General features: G+C 40.5%; 1 long non-coding RNA gene across 1 annotated transcript in view; it reads left to right on the plus strand.

Annotated features, from left to right (window-relative positions):
- The window catches only part of LOC120399955, a 31,637-nt gene extending 15,471 nt beyond the window's left edge, over positions 1–16,166 (plus strand). The window contains exon 3 of the long non-coding RNA XR_005595421.1: positions 16,004–16,166. This is a non-coding gene — a long non-coding RNA (uncharacterized LOC120399955). The remainder of the gene's footprint in view (positions 1–16,003) is intronic.
- The last annotated feature ends 389 nt before the right edge of the window (positions 16,167–16,555 follow it).

Consider the following 16,555-nt stretch of genomic DNA (forward strand, 5'->3'; position numbering starts at 1 on the left):
AATACAGGTCCATAAAAAATTCTGAGTTGTACAACACTTAATTTTTATATTTCTTTTCTTCTGTGACTGGATGATTTCTTTGTGTATCAACAGACGGAGGTGTCAACACACTTAAGGTTAGGTATGTATCACCCACCCCCACCATGCTTATAGTTATACTTCTGGCCACAAGCTTTCTGTTTGATGTTGGGCAAGTTATTTAGCATATTTGACTCAGTGTTCTCTCACTGTATAACAAATACAACATTTACTTATCCACAGCCGTACTTTAAAGCTTACTTTGTTAATATTTGCAAAGCTCTTTGAAATCCTCTAACTGAAGATGCTATACAAGTACAATATTCAAAGTAATGAATTCAAAAATATTAGATGATAAATTTATCCTAGTGAGGATATGTGTAATGTTTCTTTAAAACTGTAGCATGAAGCCAGAAGGGAAGGGCCCTGGAGAAGTTTGTAGGAAAAGCTCTACAGTGAACCAGAAAGACAGAATAGTTTCAGGGACTAATATTCTCATTCTAATAAAGTTCCTTTTTCAGTGTTAAAAAAAGATGTATGTTACCATTTTCACATGACAATACCTCAGTTAAGGTCAAGCCTGTAAAAGGCAAGCCTACCTTAAAAGAAATCATATAAATAACATGAATTATATGGATATTTACATTAAATATTTCAACTTGCTTAGTTTCATTTAAGATTGAATCGGAGCTAGCATGGGGTAGAACATTGGACAATTTCAAACACTAGCACATCTCAAACTCAGGATTGCCTCAAACTCTGGATCATTTAAAAAACTTCTCCAGTGGGAAAGAAACTGAAACAGAAACACATAAAAAACCTCTGAGATTATTACAGTCTATGGACCAGCTCAAATTTGGGACCATCTCAATCTCCAGGCCATCAATTTGAAACTTCACTACTTTAAAACTACTGAACTGATTTTCTTCACATTTGGCTTGTTTTGTAGATATCATTGAAAAAACAAGCAAGGCTGAAGCTTATAAGTACTACACTGTGATTTACTGTATGCAAGTATAAGACATTTCAGTTGTGTATCATATTAATTTTAAAATAACTAGAATTCTATAAGGGACAATACTTAAATATAACCTGGGGGGAAGGAGTTAAATTTGAGCCTTAAGCTCAGCATTTCTTGATTATATTTCTCCTGTTGCAGAATTACAGGTGGTTCAGAGAAGAGTGACAAATGATAATAAAGCGCCTGGAAAAACTCTCATCTGCTGAGAGATTGAAAAGATTGGGATGGTTAATTTTAGAAAGGAAATATGAGAAAAGTATATAATATAGTGAATGGTTTACAGAAGGTACATGGGGAGCTTCTGTTCTCCCAATCTCATTACTCAAGAACACAGAGCCATTCAATGCAATTAAAGGACATGAAATTTAAAACTGATAAAGGGAAATACTTTTTCACATAATGTTTGATTAAACAGTGGAACTTTCAAAGATTAAAAAAAGATCTTACAGAAAAATGCATCGTTCTTTCCCTCAAGTGTGGATTCTTCACCCCCTCATCTGCAAAAATTACACTGGTCCATAATCAAGGATGGGCATTACACAACTGTAATTCCCATGGAAGAGGCAGATCAAAGCACAGTCCAGAGGTCAGAGTTCATGCAAGGATCTGATAGCCAGGAGATCCACTCCAAGGGAAAGGTTCAGCAAGGCAGCAGAATGGTCCAACTAGCAATCAGCAGGCAATGGCTTGTTGATCAGACAAGGACAGAAAGGAAGCAGGAAGTTTATATAGAGTCACTAGCCAATCAGGGTCACGACCATGTGGCCAATCAGGGAGAAGGATGTTGACCCACTCAGCTCTGTAAAGTCCCTCACAGCCTGGTGCATGGGTGTGGTGTGATGGGTAAGGCTGTTTTCTGAGCTTCTAAAGGGCTTCGCTTTGAGACTACATTCCTGACAACAGCCCTGTTCCAGTGATAGATTAAAGTCCAATATCTTACATGACACAAAAACTACAAGGTATATCATTTAAATGCATAGAATAGCTACTTTAGGTTATTTTCAGAGATTTCTAAAATGTATTAAAAAGTTGCATTTACAATTTTTATTAAGGTACATTTCTGCTCTTCCGCTGATCAGTGTACAGTTGGATTTGTCATACTAAAGCAATCTGGCTTTTCAGGCAAAGGGATACAAAAAATAATCCTTCCTTTTCAAAACAACTTTCTAAAATACTTTTCCTGTTAAGTATGTGGCGTAGAATTCATCGTTATATGCATCTATATTATATCATATGCACACACAAAATAGGATAAAGTTCATATAACATCAACATCTTACTATACCCATCCATATCTTTCCTTTTCTATAAATGTGATTATTCAATTGTAAAAGTGAGATGTGCCTGTATTTGCTTATTTAGCTTTCCTTTTCTGTTTTTGATGTAAAAAACAACCAACCCCTCTACTTTTAGCAGAGCTGTTACCCCAAAAAGGTAGACCTGCCAGTGATTCCATGCAGTCCAAGAGGCACTTTACTTGTGCTTCCAATTTATATGGAAGGTGCTCGGATACTACACTGATGGGCAACCATATAAATCCGATGATGGATAGCGAGATTGATGTAATAATTAACTACATCATCTGTCCACCTTCTGGGCAATGTAAAGTTATTATTAGTGCTTTACTCTTTCCCAAAGTGAAATAAAGGGGTTGCTGATTAATAAAAAAGGCAACACATTGAAAAGAAATATATTTTAACATTTTTCATAATCTAACAACAACAAAAAGCTGTCTTGTAAGGGTTTCATTTTCCAAATATTACTGATCTGAGACTCTTTTTTCCTCTAATTACATTTATGTAACCTGTTTTAATAACTGCTGAATCACAATAGCAGCTACCTCCTATGACTGTGAAGACTACTTAGAATGCTTTCATTCCATCAAAACAATAATTCCAATAATTGTAATCACCAGATTTCTGCATATGTTTATTGCAATACAAGTGCCTAATTCATTGAAGTGAATGACAAAACTCCTATTGACTTCTGTAGGAGCAAGATTGGGCCCTTGATTTTCACTAATAGCAACACTATTGTTGAGATATTCCTTGCCTTGTTCAGTTTAAGAAGAATTTGAAGACAAGCTTCCGTTGATCAAACAGTTTTGAATCTTTCCCAGAATCACAAGCAAAGCAAGTCTGGTCATCTCATACTTCATTTTATCCCAAGCTATATAAATGGTCCTCAGATCCTTCTGATCATATTTTAAAGAATGACAAAAGAGTCTCACAACAGTTTTTCTCAATATGCCTTTAAGAAAATGTTACACACCAAATTCATGAACAAGTTCTTGTTTGGATCATAGATGTCAACAAATGCTATTGTCAGTTTATGAACTGCTCCTATTTGTAAAATTACATCTATTGTTACAAACTGACAAACTACTCAAGGCAAAAAATTACTGGGCACACTGGCTAATTCAGCTGCTTTATGTGGCATTTCAACCCCCTCCCCCCCAGTGTGATTATTGGAATTTTTTTCACTGATTGTTAAAATACTGGCTAATTATATATTATCAAAACTGCACATAATAGCTGAGTTTGCCTCACTGCTGATGTCTATAAAAACAAGCTGGCTGAGTCAGAGAGTCAGGTTAGTGATGAATGTGTTGCATGTGTCACTCCACCTGATGCCTGTGCTAGCATTTATTTTTGCCTCCCTTTTGTGTTGCACTCCTATTGCATTGTACTGCTGCACAGCTAGAATGAAAGCATCTACCAAAGGTCATCACGTGTTCTTCTCCGGAAGAAGTGCCCAGTACTTCAGAACCTTGTATCTTGGGTTATTTGAACGATTGTGATAGAGATAACTGGGTGCTAACTCAGTTTTTTATTGGTGCCTGCTCAGTCAGTTATTTCCAAAAAAGAAAATGGAAAATCCCTGCCTATCCCTCCATATTTGAATGGGTTCAACAGGCCTGGAACGTCGTGATACAAATCTGCAAAGCTATACTTTGAGAAGTCATATAACTCTGCACACATATGGTGTTCTTTTGCAAATTATTTTTCAAAAATGAGAAAAAGACCATGTAAGCTGGAAGGCTCACTGCCGAGGAAGCCCAGTTCATTAAACCTAACACCGTAGATTATGAAACCACAGAGTTTTTAAATTGCTGTTTACTTTTTATTATGTACCAGTTGTTTACTTCTTCCATTTCTCTCATTTTAAGGAATGATGACAGACTAAGGCTATGTCTTCACGACGACCTAGGGATTTGATTCGCCTGCTCTTGTGTACATACATGCACTAACGCTCATTAAACTGCCAGGAGTGTAAATAGCAGCATAGCTGTGGTAGCACTGGTACAGGCGGTGGAGGCACAGCTGAGCCATGTCAATACAAACCTGCCTGAAATCTGTGGGTAGGTACCTGACATGGCTTAGCCGTGCCGCTGCTGTGGCTACTCATGCTCCCATGACTATACTGTCGTTTAGACTCCTGCTACCTCTATGGGAGCTGGTGTGAGTACGTGTACATGAGCAGGGGAATCACATGCCTAGCTTGTAGTATACAGATAGCCTTATTTTCACTTTTGTGTCTAGTTAGCATCACTCCCCACGTTTTAGTATCTTGCTGCAGCACAGACCAGTTTCAAGACAGTTTCTGTTCCTAGTGAAAGGGTTTAATGTACAGAAATATGGTAAGACAATGTCCTACTACTTCCTGGCTGCAACCTGCAACTGCCCAGTCCTGGGTTCCTTTGTTTCTGCTCCCCAGCTGGAAGCTTGTCCCAGGAAACCCAAACACTGAATGAAGAATGTACATCAAGTGTGACATTGCTACACATCCTGGAGGACATATAACACATGTATCTCACGCACCTGCAGAATGCTGCAATGCTTGGGTTGCTGGCGTTGCAAGCAAATTCTTATTTTCCCTTCAAAAGCTGTTTCCATCTTAATTTTTTAATTATAAGGAAACATTTCTCTTGGCCTTCTGTTTTGTACAAGCTGGGTTATACGAACCCTAAAATCAGGAGTTAATTGGACATGACAGTGTTCCTATTAACTGTTTCATTGTATTTATATAATTCTTCATAATGAGAGTAATATGCAATATCCCAAGAGGGTGGAGATTACCCATTCTCTGGCACCAGGCTGGGAATTGTTCAAACATGTTGCCTTTTATATTCAGCTGTCACTATTCACAGAGAGATATAGTACTTCCAAAAGCGCACAACCTATAATTACCAGACCTGACAGTTTTGTTTTCTGCTTTGAACAAACTGAAAAAAAATGTAGAAAAACTAAAAATTCAAAGAGCTCAGGTTATGGATACTCTTTCAGACAATGGCTTATTCCATGTGACAAGGCACTTATTTTACCAACTATAGTATTTGAAACAAATAGTGGATATTTCTTCTGAATCTACTATGAACAGATTTTACACCTGAATCTGAAACTATTGTTAGCTTTTAAGTAAATTAGTGCATCCTTAACTTTAGAAATCTTTATTGCAGCATGTGATAAGTTTTTAGTTGGAATATCACTAACTAGGACTTGTTGAGCTATTGTTTTCCTGAGCATTAGCCACAAACATTTGCCCACAGTGGCAGAGGAAATTGCATAGGTTTTTCCTTAATATCCTGCCCTAATTCTGTGGACGCCAATTGTTCTCTTTGTGTGTTTAACAGAGATCGGCATCATTTGTGAGTGCAAGTAATGCTCTACACAATTACCAGAAACATGGTCTGGTTGTCAGGCCTCAAGAAATTCACCTTGCAGACAAAGAATTAAAACCTTTGGAATGGTACTTTGCAGTAAATGACATGGGAGATCTATTTAAACAATCAAGTTTGTCATTACACGGTCTTCCTGTTAGCTATTAATGTGAAAGAAAAGAATTGATTTTTTTTTATCTGTGCCATCCTATTTTCCCTATTATTGCAGATTTGCATTAAAATGGAATATATTATATTCCATATAAAAACTCTATTCAAATGATATTTGTTAAGTGAAGTACTAAAGTAAGGAAATGTCAAATTTAAGGTTACATATAAAACCGTAACTCTGCCTCCTTGTGTATGAGGATTGCATCACAAACAAAGGAAAATAGGAATTGCCATACCCTATCAGATTAGTGCCTTGCCTTTGAAAGTGGGCAGTACCAGATACTTCAGAGGAAGATGCAAAAAACGTCATAATAGACAATTTTAGAATAACTAATTTATCATTAGTGATTGGCTTGTGCCGTAAGCAAATGGGTCTGTATCCTTAATTATTTTTAATCCTATATAATGTCATTGTGGATGTTCTCACTGTATGTACAAACATCTAACCTTTTTCCAAATCCTCTACTAATAATGAAAGGTAATAATTGGAGATATACCAATCTCCCAGAACTGGAAGGGATCTTGAAAGGTCATTGAGTCTGGCCCCCTGCCTTCACTAGCAGGACCAATTTTTGCCCCAAATCCCTAAGTGGTCTCCTCAAGGATTGAACTCACAACCCTGGGTTTAGTAGGCCAATGCTCAAACCACTGAGCTATCCCTCCCCCTAAGTTGTTGTGCTCCATGGTGTCTCATAGCAATGTCTCCTTGCTTCTGCATTCTGAGAGAAAGTAAACAGAAATTCCTGACTTACCTTCCCCCTACCTACCATTCATTATTGTATAGACTTCTTATGTCTCCTCTTATTCACTCTCCTCTCTAAATTAAACAGATCCAATCTTTAAAAACTCTCTTCATATGGATTTCCCCCCATACTTCCAATCTGTTTTTCAACTCCTCTATCTCTGCTTTATCTTTTTTTTGAGAGATAACATGAGAAGCAGAGCATTCCGGGTTTAACACTGATTTATATAATGACACTGTAACATTGTCAGCTTTATTTTCATCCCATTCTTTATACATCTCACATTTGTTTGCTTTTATGCCTGCCACTGTGCATTAGGCAGAGGTGTTTATTTAACAACATGTGATGACATTGACGTCTTTTTCCTGAGTAGTGACAGTTAATTTAGATCCCAGCATTTGCAAATATGAAACTCTACAGCTAGGTCCAGAAATTAAAAATAAAGAAATAAACCTAGGTACATTCATTGACCAGAGAATACTAAAAAATGCATAACAAAAAGAGAGACTTTTCTGTGATTCATGGCTTTGAAATAAAAGTAAATTAGCACTGGAGGAAAATAGAGCCATAACTTCAGTTGGAATAAATCTGTGTAGCACTGTTGAAGTCAGTGACTGAGCATCCGGACAGTAATGTGCATTCGAAGTAGCCACTTACAGCTCTGTTCATCTGGAAGCAGTCTGGAGAGCAATAGATCTGCGCGATAAAAACAAGACACAGTTCATTAATAATAACATCTAGGTCTTCTCTAGTGCTTTTCATCATTAGATCCTAAAGCACTGTACAAAGGACGGTCAATATTTTTATTGCCATTTTTGTCTACAATAATAATGCACTGAATACAGTAACTGAGAAAAGTAATGCTCACCTCTATTAACTCTTACATGACTTGACATTTGTATGGTGATGGAGCTTCAGCTAAAGGGCTGAACCTAACACCTTAGATTAGAGGCCTGGCCCACACTGCCTTGCACCAAGGAACTTAATTATAATAAACAATAGTCTCAGCATTTCAGCCTGCTAATGGGAAAATTCACATATGAAAACCAACCAACCTCTAATTGATGTTTAAAATACAAACACAGCATGTAATGTTTAATAAAGAGTAAGGTCCCTGTGCAGCAAAGCACTGAAGCACATGCTTGACTTTAAGCACGAGTAGCCCCACTGAACCCCGGGCAACTGAAGTCAATGGGGCTACTCACATGCTCAAAGATTAGCACACACTTAGGTGCTGTGCTGGCTCAGGCCCTGAAAGAGTATGTAGAAGTGTTTGTAATGGGCTTTACAAGCCCCATGCTGAGCATAGGTAGCAGGGAGAGAAGAGTCTTCCTGGATTACAGGCTGTCAGACTGACCACATCCCTGCACAACCGCCAGAACTGACAGCGGTGGAGGTATGTAACCAGAGCTGTGATCAATCAAGAGAATAAGCTCAGCTATAAAGGAGGCAGAAAGGTCTGAGATAGCAGAGGGACAATAGTGCCATGTAAGGCTGCCTCCAAGAAACTAAGAAGGAGAAAAAAGATGACTGTAAGCCCTAGAGTGTAAGGGCTGATAGACTCAATTTAGGTTAAGAATGTATGGACTGGTCTAATTGTAGGCAGATTGAAGGAGACGTGTTAGGAGAAAGCTGGGACCCCTAGAATGGAATCCAATGGTCATTGTGGACCCAGCTTGATGACCTGGACTTTGCCGACGACCTTGCACTCCTTTCGCACAGTAAACAGCAGATGCAAGAGAAGACCAACGTAGTGGCAGCCACGTCATCACAGGTTGGCCTCAACATCAAGGGACAAGACCAAGATCCTTAGGATCAATTCCATCAACACGACCAGTCACACTGAAAGCTCCTGCTGGAAAGAAGTGCAGTCTCTTCCCTACCCTAGGTAGCATCATCGCCAGCAGGCAGGCACAGCACAGCACATCAAAGTAAAGGATTGGTAAGGCAAGAGCAGCCTTCTCTTACACAAAGAACATCTGGAGCTCCAGAGAGAGCTGTCTTTGGCAGATCGACTGTGTTCAACTCACTCCTGAAATCAGTCTTACTGTGGTGGAGCTGGTGACCTGGAGGACACAAAACACCAAACCACCAAGAGAGGAAGATTTTTAATAATAGCTGCCTCAAGGATTCTCCTGATCCAGGCCAGCCCACCACCATACCATCCCATCACCTCCCATCCTCTCCCCCCCAGCAGAAGAAATTAGAAGAAGAAAGAAGAAGGGAAGGAGGGATAGGACACTGGCAACACAGCCAACCAACATCACAGACAACAGCACCAGACAGGCCCCACAGCAGCGGAAACCCCCAAGGCAAAAAAAAGAGCTGACCAAGAACCTCCTGGCGCATAAAACCTTCAGGTTGATAGCAAAAACTGGCTAATACCCCAACCAGCTAGAATGGAATGGCCCAGGTTGTTGGCGAGGATAGTTGTTTTGGTTGTTGGGACTGAACCAATGAATGAATGATGGGACCCCTAGAGAGACCGCACCAAGAACAGCTGACAGCATCTTACCTGTCCTGTCAGTGCAACCCAGTGACTTCCCTTTTCTTCCATTTCTATTGTCTGCCTTTGTCAGGTAGATACTTTGTTGTCAGGCAAAGTGGCGTGCCAGTATCCTCTGCAGTCACCACTCACATCTGCTTTGGTGTGAAGATGTAGTACTGGTGCACAGGAGTGTAGGAGGCTCATGTTGGACCAACAGAAGGGTAGCTGAAACACACTCTTCTAGACCCTGCATTCAGACAATCACCCATTAAAGACATTCCTCCTGGGCCAAACAGAGTGTCAGCAAGTATTACAATAATGGTCTCCATCACTTGTATACACTGTGTGCTTGGGTAACTGTTGACACTATTTCACACTGAACTGATGCTCTCTGTGGGTTTTCAATACATGATGGGAGTCAAGGAACTGTTACCCCAGCTGTTGATGGAGAAGTAGTGGAGTAAGTGTACACATATTGCCCATGCAGTGTGGATGTGTTAATGTGCGTTTTTCCCACTTCCCCAGAGCACTGTAGCAAGAGAGGGTGTGGATGTGTTTAGTTACAGTTGTTACTGTTAGTTTTACAGTAATGATCTTTTAATATTTGCTGTTAAACTCTATCACATAGTTTATTGCATCTTCAACAGATGCTAATCTCTTTTCAGAAACAGCTGAGCATTTGGCTTTGCTCAGCTGTTTCCAATTAGAGCCAAAGACAGTCATGCAGCAACCATAGCATTTCATTTTGAAAATTGGCTATGGATATTTAAAAGGAAATGCTGCAGTTTTTCTACAGCACAGCCAAAAGCATTTCTCCCTCTGCATCAGTAATACCCACAACTCCGGCCTGAGGCCTGTTTGCTAATTTTGCTGTTTAAATACATGCTGAAAACTCAATGGGCCAAGAAGGAAGGAGAGAATAGTCTAGTGAGACTGCTCGTAAATGTGAACTCTTGCAGGGACCTCAGTTAGGTAATGGCTAACTGCAGTGAGGTATGGGGAAAGGAGCATCTATCTATTTAGTTTTAGTTGGTGTTGGTCCTGCTTTGAGCAGGGGATTGGACAAGATGACCTCCTGAGATCTCCTCCAACCCTAATATTCTATGATTCTAAACTAGATCCTGTCAAACTAACTTGACACCTCTTTTTGATGATATTACAAGTTAAAGGTAATAATGCTGATATAATATACTTAGACTTCTGTAAGGTGTCGGCACCACACAACATTTTGATTAAAAAACTAGAACAATATAAAATTATCACGGCATATATTAAATAGATTAAAAACTGGCTAACTGATAAGTCTCAAAAATTTAACTGTAAATGGGGAATTAGCATCAAACAGGTGTGTTTCTAGTGGCATCCTGCCGGGATCAGTTCTTGGCCCTCTTCTAGTTAACATTTTTTATCGGTGACCAATAAGAAAACATAAATCATCACTGGTATAGTTTGCAGGTGACACAAAAATTGGAGGAGTGGTAAACAATGGAGAGACTAGATCACTGATAAGAGAGTGATCTGGACCACTTAGGTCAGGGTTTCTCAAACATGGGTTGCCGCTTGTGTAGGGAAAGCCCCTGACAGGCTGGGCTGGTGTGTTTACCTGCCCCATCCGCAGGTGTGGCCGACTGCAGCTCCCACTGGCCACGGATCGCTGCTCTGGGCCAATGGGGGCTGCTGGAAAGTGCAAAAACAGGGAAAACTCGAGTAAGAATAGAGAGGTTATTTGTTTCTGTATTTGGTACTGGTATGACCACTGTGGGGATAGTGTCCAATTCTGGTGTCGACAATTCAAGAAGGGTGTGGATAAATTGGAGAATGTTCAGAGAAGAGCCATGAGAATGATTAAAGGATTGGAAAACATGCCTTATAGTGAGAGACTCAAGGAGCTCAACTTATTTAGCTTATCAAAGGAAAGGCTAAGTGGTGACTTGATCACAGTCTGTAAGTACTTACATGGGGAACAAATATTTGATAATGGGTTCTTCAATCTAACAGAGAAAGGTATAACATGATACGATGGCTGGAAGTTAAAGCTAGATAAATTCAGACTAGAAATAAGGCATATATTTATAACAGTGAGGGTCATGGTGGATTCTCCATCACTAGCAATATTTAAATCTTTTTCCTAAAAGATCTGCTCTAGGAATTATTTTGCAGAATTTCTGTGGTCTGTGTTATGCAGGAGATCAGACTAAATGATCACAATGATCCCTTCTGGCCTCAGAATCTATAAGTCTATGAATCTCACTGACAAATAAGGTCATCTGTACAAATGTGAGGATGACATACATGATGTTATAGAAGTTGAATTTTATGTTTGACGCTAATAATTGTTGAGTCAATTACCCAAGAAAACATCTCTAATATCCCTGAAAGTTAGACCTCAAAACAGTAAGGAATACATTCTGTATATCTGCTAGGGAAACAAATTCTCAAGGTATAAATTCATACTATGTCTGCCTCCCTCACAGCTTGTGATTGCCTCTCTCTGACTCCATCACAACTTTCTTCGCCAAATCATCCTGTTTCCTCACAGAACTTTACACTTGGAAATAACATCCTATTATAATGTGGTAGCTAACAGGTTAAAGACACTTTAGCACTCAGTGTCAAGCAGGACAGGTGTATTTAAAACCACCTCAGACATTCATGTTCCACCAGACTTGCTAAGTGTAATACACGTCAAGTGACATTCATGCATTTGACAGGCCTGTTATGCCTGCTCACATCTCAAGTACATTTTTTATTGGAGGTGGGTGGGGGAGGGACTTTTTCCGTTAGAGTAGGGCAGGGGTAGGCAACCTGTGGCATGTGCGCTGATTTTCAGTAGCACTCACACTGCCCGGGTCCTGGCCACCGGTCCGGGGGGCTCTGCATTTTAATTAAATTTTAAATGAAGCTTCTTAAACATTTTAAAAACCTTATTCACTTTACATACAACAATAGTTTAGTTATATATTATAGACTTATAGAAAGAGAGCTTCTAAAAATGTTTAAATGTATTACCGGCACGCGAAACCTTAAATTAGAGTGAATAAATGATGCCTCGGCACACCACTTCTGAAAGGTTGCTGACCCCTGGAGTAGGGGAAAGGGGACTAGGCTTAGAGCCAGAAGACCATAGGTTCCAGTCTCACTATTTTTACTAATATTGCTGTGAAGTTTACAACTCCTAAAACTGATCAGATCTGCAGATCCCTACATCTACATTCCTCCTTATGTAACGATGTGTTGCACAAGGTCACTTCAGCAAGAGATGGAAATAGAACCCAGGTCTTTGCTGCGGCAAAACTAGGTCTCATCCACTCAGTCACACTGTCTTTCAGATTGTGCCATATATATGTGTTTGGCTGTTCTGCCTTTGACCGATACTCTAAGCACTAGATTACACTTCCCTCCCAGAGTCAGGAATAAACCCCGGAATCATTCCATTGCTGTCTCAAAAACTGCTGTGAAACCCAGTGGCAAAGTGCATGTCATGACCCACCTCTACGGGCTGGCCCACATACAGTATAACCGCCTAATTGTGCCAACAGTGGTTCCATTCACTTAATTAGAAAAAGGTGCCAAGTTAAGGTTGGAAGTACCTATTAGTAATTTAGGGAAAATACATTATGTTTAGGGGAAAAAATTAACAGGATTCAGGGCAGTAATTATCAAAAGAAAACTAATAATACTTATAATAAATACCTAGCTCTCATACAGTGCTTTTCATCTGCGGATCTCAAAAGTAAAGATCTTAAAAAGTAAACCTAGGAAATACAAACCTAGGAAATTCAAATACGTAAAAGTATGGAAATGCATATGTAGGGCACCCAAACAATGTTAACTCTACCCTGTAGTGACACCAAGCAATAACCATGGGACTTTCTAACTGTCAGGGTGGTTAAGCACTGGAATAAATTGCCTACAAAGGTTGTGGAATCTCCATCATTGGAGATTTTTAAGAGCACCTGTCAGGGTTGGTCTAGATAATACTTAGTCCTGCCATGAGTGCAGGCAGAGGTGAAAGTAAGCTGGTACGGAGTACTGGTAAAAAAAGGTGCAGTAGTGTACTGGCAAATAAGTGAAGCATTCAGTACTGGCTTACTTTCACCTCTTTTGGCTGCATAACAAAAAGTTCAAACTCAAAGCTAATAATAGCTTGGGAAGGGAAAACTCACTGTCACATTTGTTTGTTGTTTCTCTCCCTCTCCTCCTCGAGCCAGGCTGCCCAACACACCTAGGCTCCATGTTTCCCCACCCTCCCACTCAGCAGGGGCTGCAGGGGCTCCCTTCTAGCTTGTAGCAGGGAGCAGGGGGACTGGCTGAGGGATAAGCCTCCCCAGGTAGCCTGCTGCCTGCATAAGAACAGTTTAAATTTAGCTGTTCATCCCCTGGTATGAACCGCGGGATTAGGGGCTATTTCTGGCATCCTGTTAATTTCACTCACGGTTGTTGCCGGGTGTGTGTGTGTGTGTGACCAAAGCTGGAAATAGCCCCGAATCCTACAGTTCAGACCATGGAGTGAACAGCTAAGTTTAAACTGTTCCTATGCAGGCAGCAGGCTACCTGGGGAGGCTTCTCCCTTAGCCAGTCCCCCTGCTCCCTGCTACAAGCTAGAGGGGAGCCCCTGCAGCCCCTGCTGAGTGCGGGGGTTGGGGGAATGTGGAGCCTAGCCCTGTCGGGCAGCATTGCTGGAGGAGGAGGAGGAGGGAGGAGGAGGAGAAAAATGTGACAGTGAGTTTTCAGTTTTTCAGGCTTATTCCAATAGTAAAGTTTTATTACAGACAGTACTGGTAGTAGTAATAGTAGCTTTATTTTCTATATCTAAGTCATGCAATGGGAGGGATCCATGAAGTATGTAGGAGAGATGGGTTGCTTGTGTTTGGACTATAGAGGTAAGAAATGTAACTTACTTCCACCCTGGCCCCACCCCTTCCATCTGAGGCCCCGCCCCTTCCTGGGGGCGGGGGCAGAGTGGGACCCGTACTGGTAAGAGCTGTATTTTACTTTTACCCCTGAGTGCAGGGGACTGGACTAGATGACCTCTCGAGGTCCCTTGCAGTCTTATGATTCTATTAGTCTATGATTAAGCAGTTTAGCATTTGTAGTCCCAATGAGGATTAAACTGATTTTTAAAGGCACATTAGAATTTTTCCTTTATCTTTTTTTCCTCATGGTGTCACTACAAGGAAAAAGAAAAATGAGTGACTCAAGTATTTAAAAATCATTTTTAATTAAAATCAGTTAAAACCAAACTATCAGAACTTTTGATGATTTTATTTACAAAAACCTATTAATTTGGGGTGCAAAGCAGACATAATCAGCTGAGGATTCCTCTTGCATGGAGAAATTCTTTTGCCATAATGCAGGACAATTATGTATTTCCCCCCTTGTATTCACACCCTATACACTATTGTAGTACTCTTTGTACAAAATATGCCTTGTGAGGATTAGTTGAAAACTAATAACTCACTGATCATTAATATTGTGATGTATGTACGTGGGGGGTATTAAGAATGATGGATATATGCTGGAATGATGACTAAAGTGTGTTTAAACCAGGCCTGTCAGGGGGAGTTGGTAAACAGGTCTGCCTTAGACAAATGAATGAGTATTTGATTCTCTGACCCACCCTATATTCATGCAAAGACAATGAAAGTCCATTTTGTACATATTAGGTAAACAAAGCTATTAAGATAACAAGTGGGTGAAGAAAGAGCATGGAGTTACCTCCACCACCGGACTCAGTGCCGCCTTCCTCACAGCTTGAATAAACTTTACTTTGAGAGGTAAACCCTCAGAAGAATCCATTTCCTGGTCTATAAAGACAGGGGGTCTGAACCGCAAATGATAAGCAGTCAAATCAACTGGTTGTATACAATATTACGGTACTATAAAATTACATAAAATGAATGCCTATGGCACACTGGTAATTAATATAATTGTGAATTGTACATATTAGCACTATTATGGATACTCATTGATATTAGGCATTCCTGTCTGTGACCAAACAAAAGGAGACATAGGCTGTCTCTCAGATTGGAGCAAGGGTACCTGTCTCCAATGAAATTAGGCAAGGACCAGAAACAATGGAAGCTCCATTACATAAAAATCAGCAGGGGGATGAGAAGCCCACAGGAAGGGAAGAACAGCATGAGGTCATCCTGCCTCTTGAAACAAAGTCATTGACCTCTGGAAGATATAAGCAAAGACAGAAACCATCTCTGGCATCCATCACTAGACAGACACAAGGGAACAGAGCTCTTGCAAGCTGTGAAAGATGGGTCCTTCAACCAAGGGGGATGCTGAAATCTTTGGGAACTGAATATAGGTGAGAAAAAACAACTTGAACAAATCCAGAATCTTAGACTCTTAGATGAGTGTTTTCACTTTTATTTGCTTGTGACCCTTTCTAACTTTATTCCTTGTACCTGGCATCAGTAGGCATCACTATGTTCTGTTGTTAATACATTTGTTACTCTTTTTATTATAAACCAACTCAGTTCTGTGTTTCAAGGCATGTATTTACTCCAACTAAGAGAATAGCTGTGATGTGTTTTTGTGCCTTTAGAGGAACAAACAAACCTTTTTATTTCTCTGAGCTCTCCAGGAGAGGCTGGACATTAAAGAACACACAGTTTTAGGAAAATTCGGGACTGGGAGTATGTTGAGGTCACCTTGTGGGTGGTCACCCAGGCTGGTGGAAGCCAGAGTGGGGCTGTGGGACTGTAGACGGGCTGCTGAGGTTAGAGCTCTTGAACCAGGGCTGGCTACCTAGCACACAGACACTCAGGGTGTGACCTGCATGCAGTAGGCTGGCTGTAAGAGTCCCACGCTGGGATCAACAGCAGCAAAGCATTGTAAAGCACCAAGGGTTGCAGTGCAAGTGGTAACACAATCCTTTTCTGGTCTAGATTGCACCCTGCCACTAGACTTCCGGCTCCTTGGCAGTTACCTTTCCTGGGCAGAGTTCCATATCTCTCTCCCCCAGACCAGGATCTCTCCAGGCTGCACAGCTCTCTGCCTACACTGTGAATTCCCCAGCAAAGTCAAACTACCTAACCAGGCCTGCTTTCCGTTTTTCCTCGGAGATATAAACAGTGTAATTGTCACAGGTAAGTAACTACACAGCTCTTTCTAAGCATTACAGAGAAAATACAGTAAAAGATAAAAGAACATACATGCCAGCTAATAAGTTTGCCAGAGCTCACTCCTGATTCCAAAAGGGACTCTGGCTGGTGAACAGTTCGTCAAACTCCACCCAGGGGTTTTTGTGTGGTTACAAATTCATACCCTCTTTTGCTCAGAAGAAGAACACAGACTGAGCCAAGTCCTTCCAACCTTCCCAGAAAGTATTGGGGCCCTCCGTGGACAGAAGGTCCTGTCTGTTTGTTGGCCTGTCAGGGGGAGTTGGTCAGAAAGAAGGCCCTGAGTTGGTTTAAATTCAGGCTATTTATTCAAAAGTC

This window comes from Mauremys reevesii, linkage group 3, assembly GCF_016161935.1.
Source record: "Mauremys reevesii isolate NIE-2019 linkage group 3, ASM1616193v1, whole genome shotgun sequence".
Lineage (NCBI taxonomy): Eukaryota > Metazoa > Chordata > Testudines > Geoemydidae > Mauremys > Mauremys reevesii.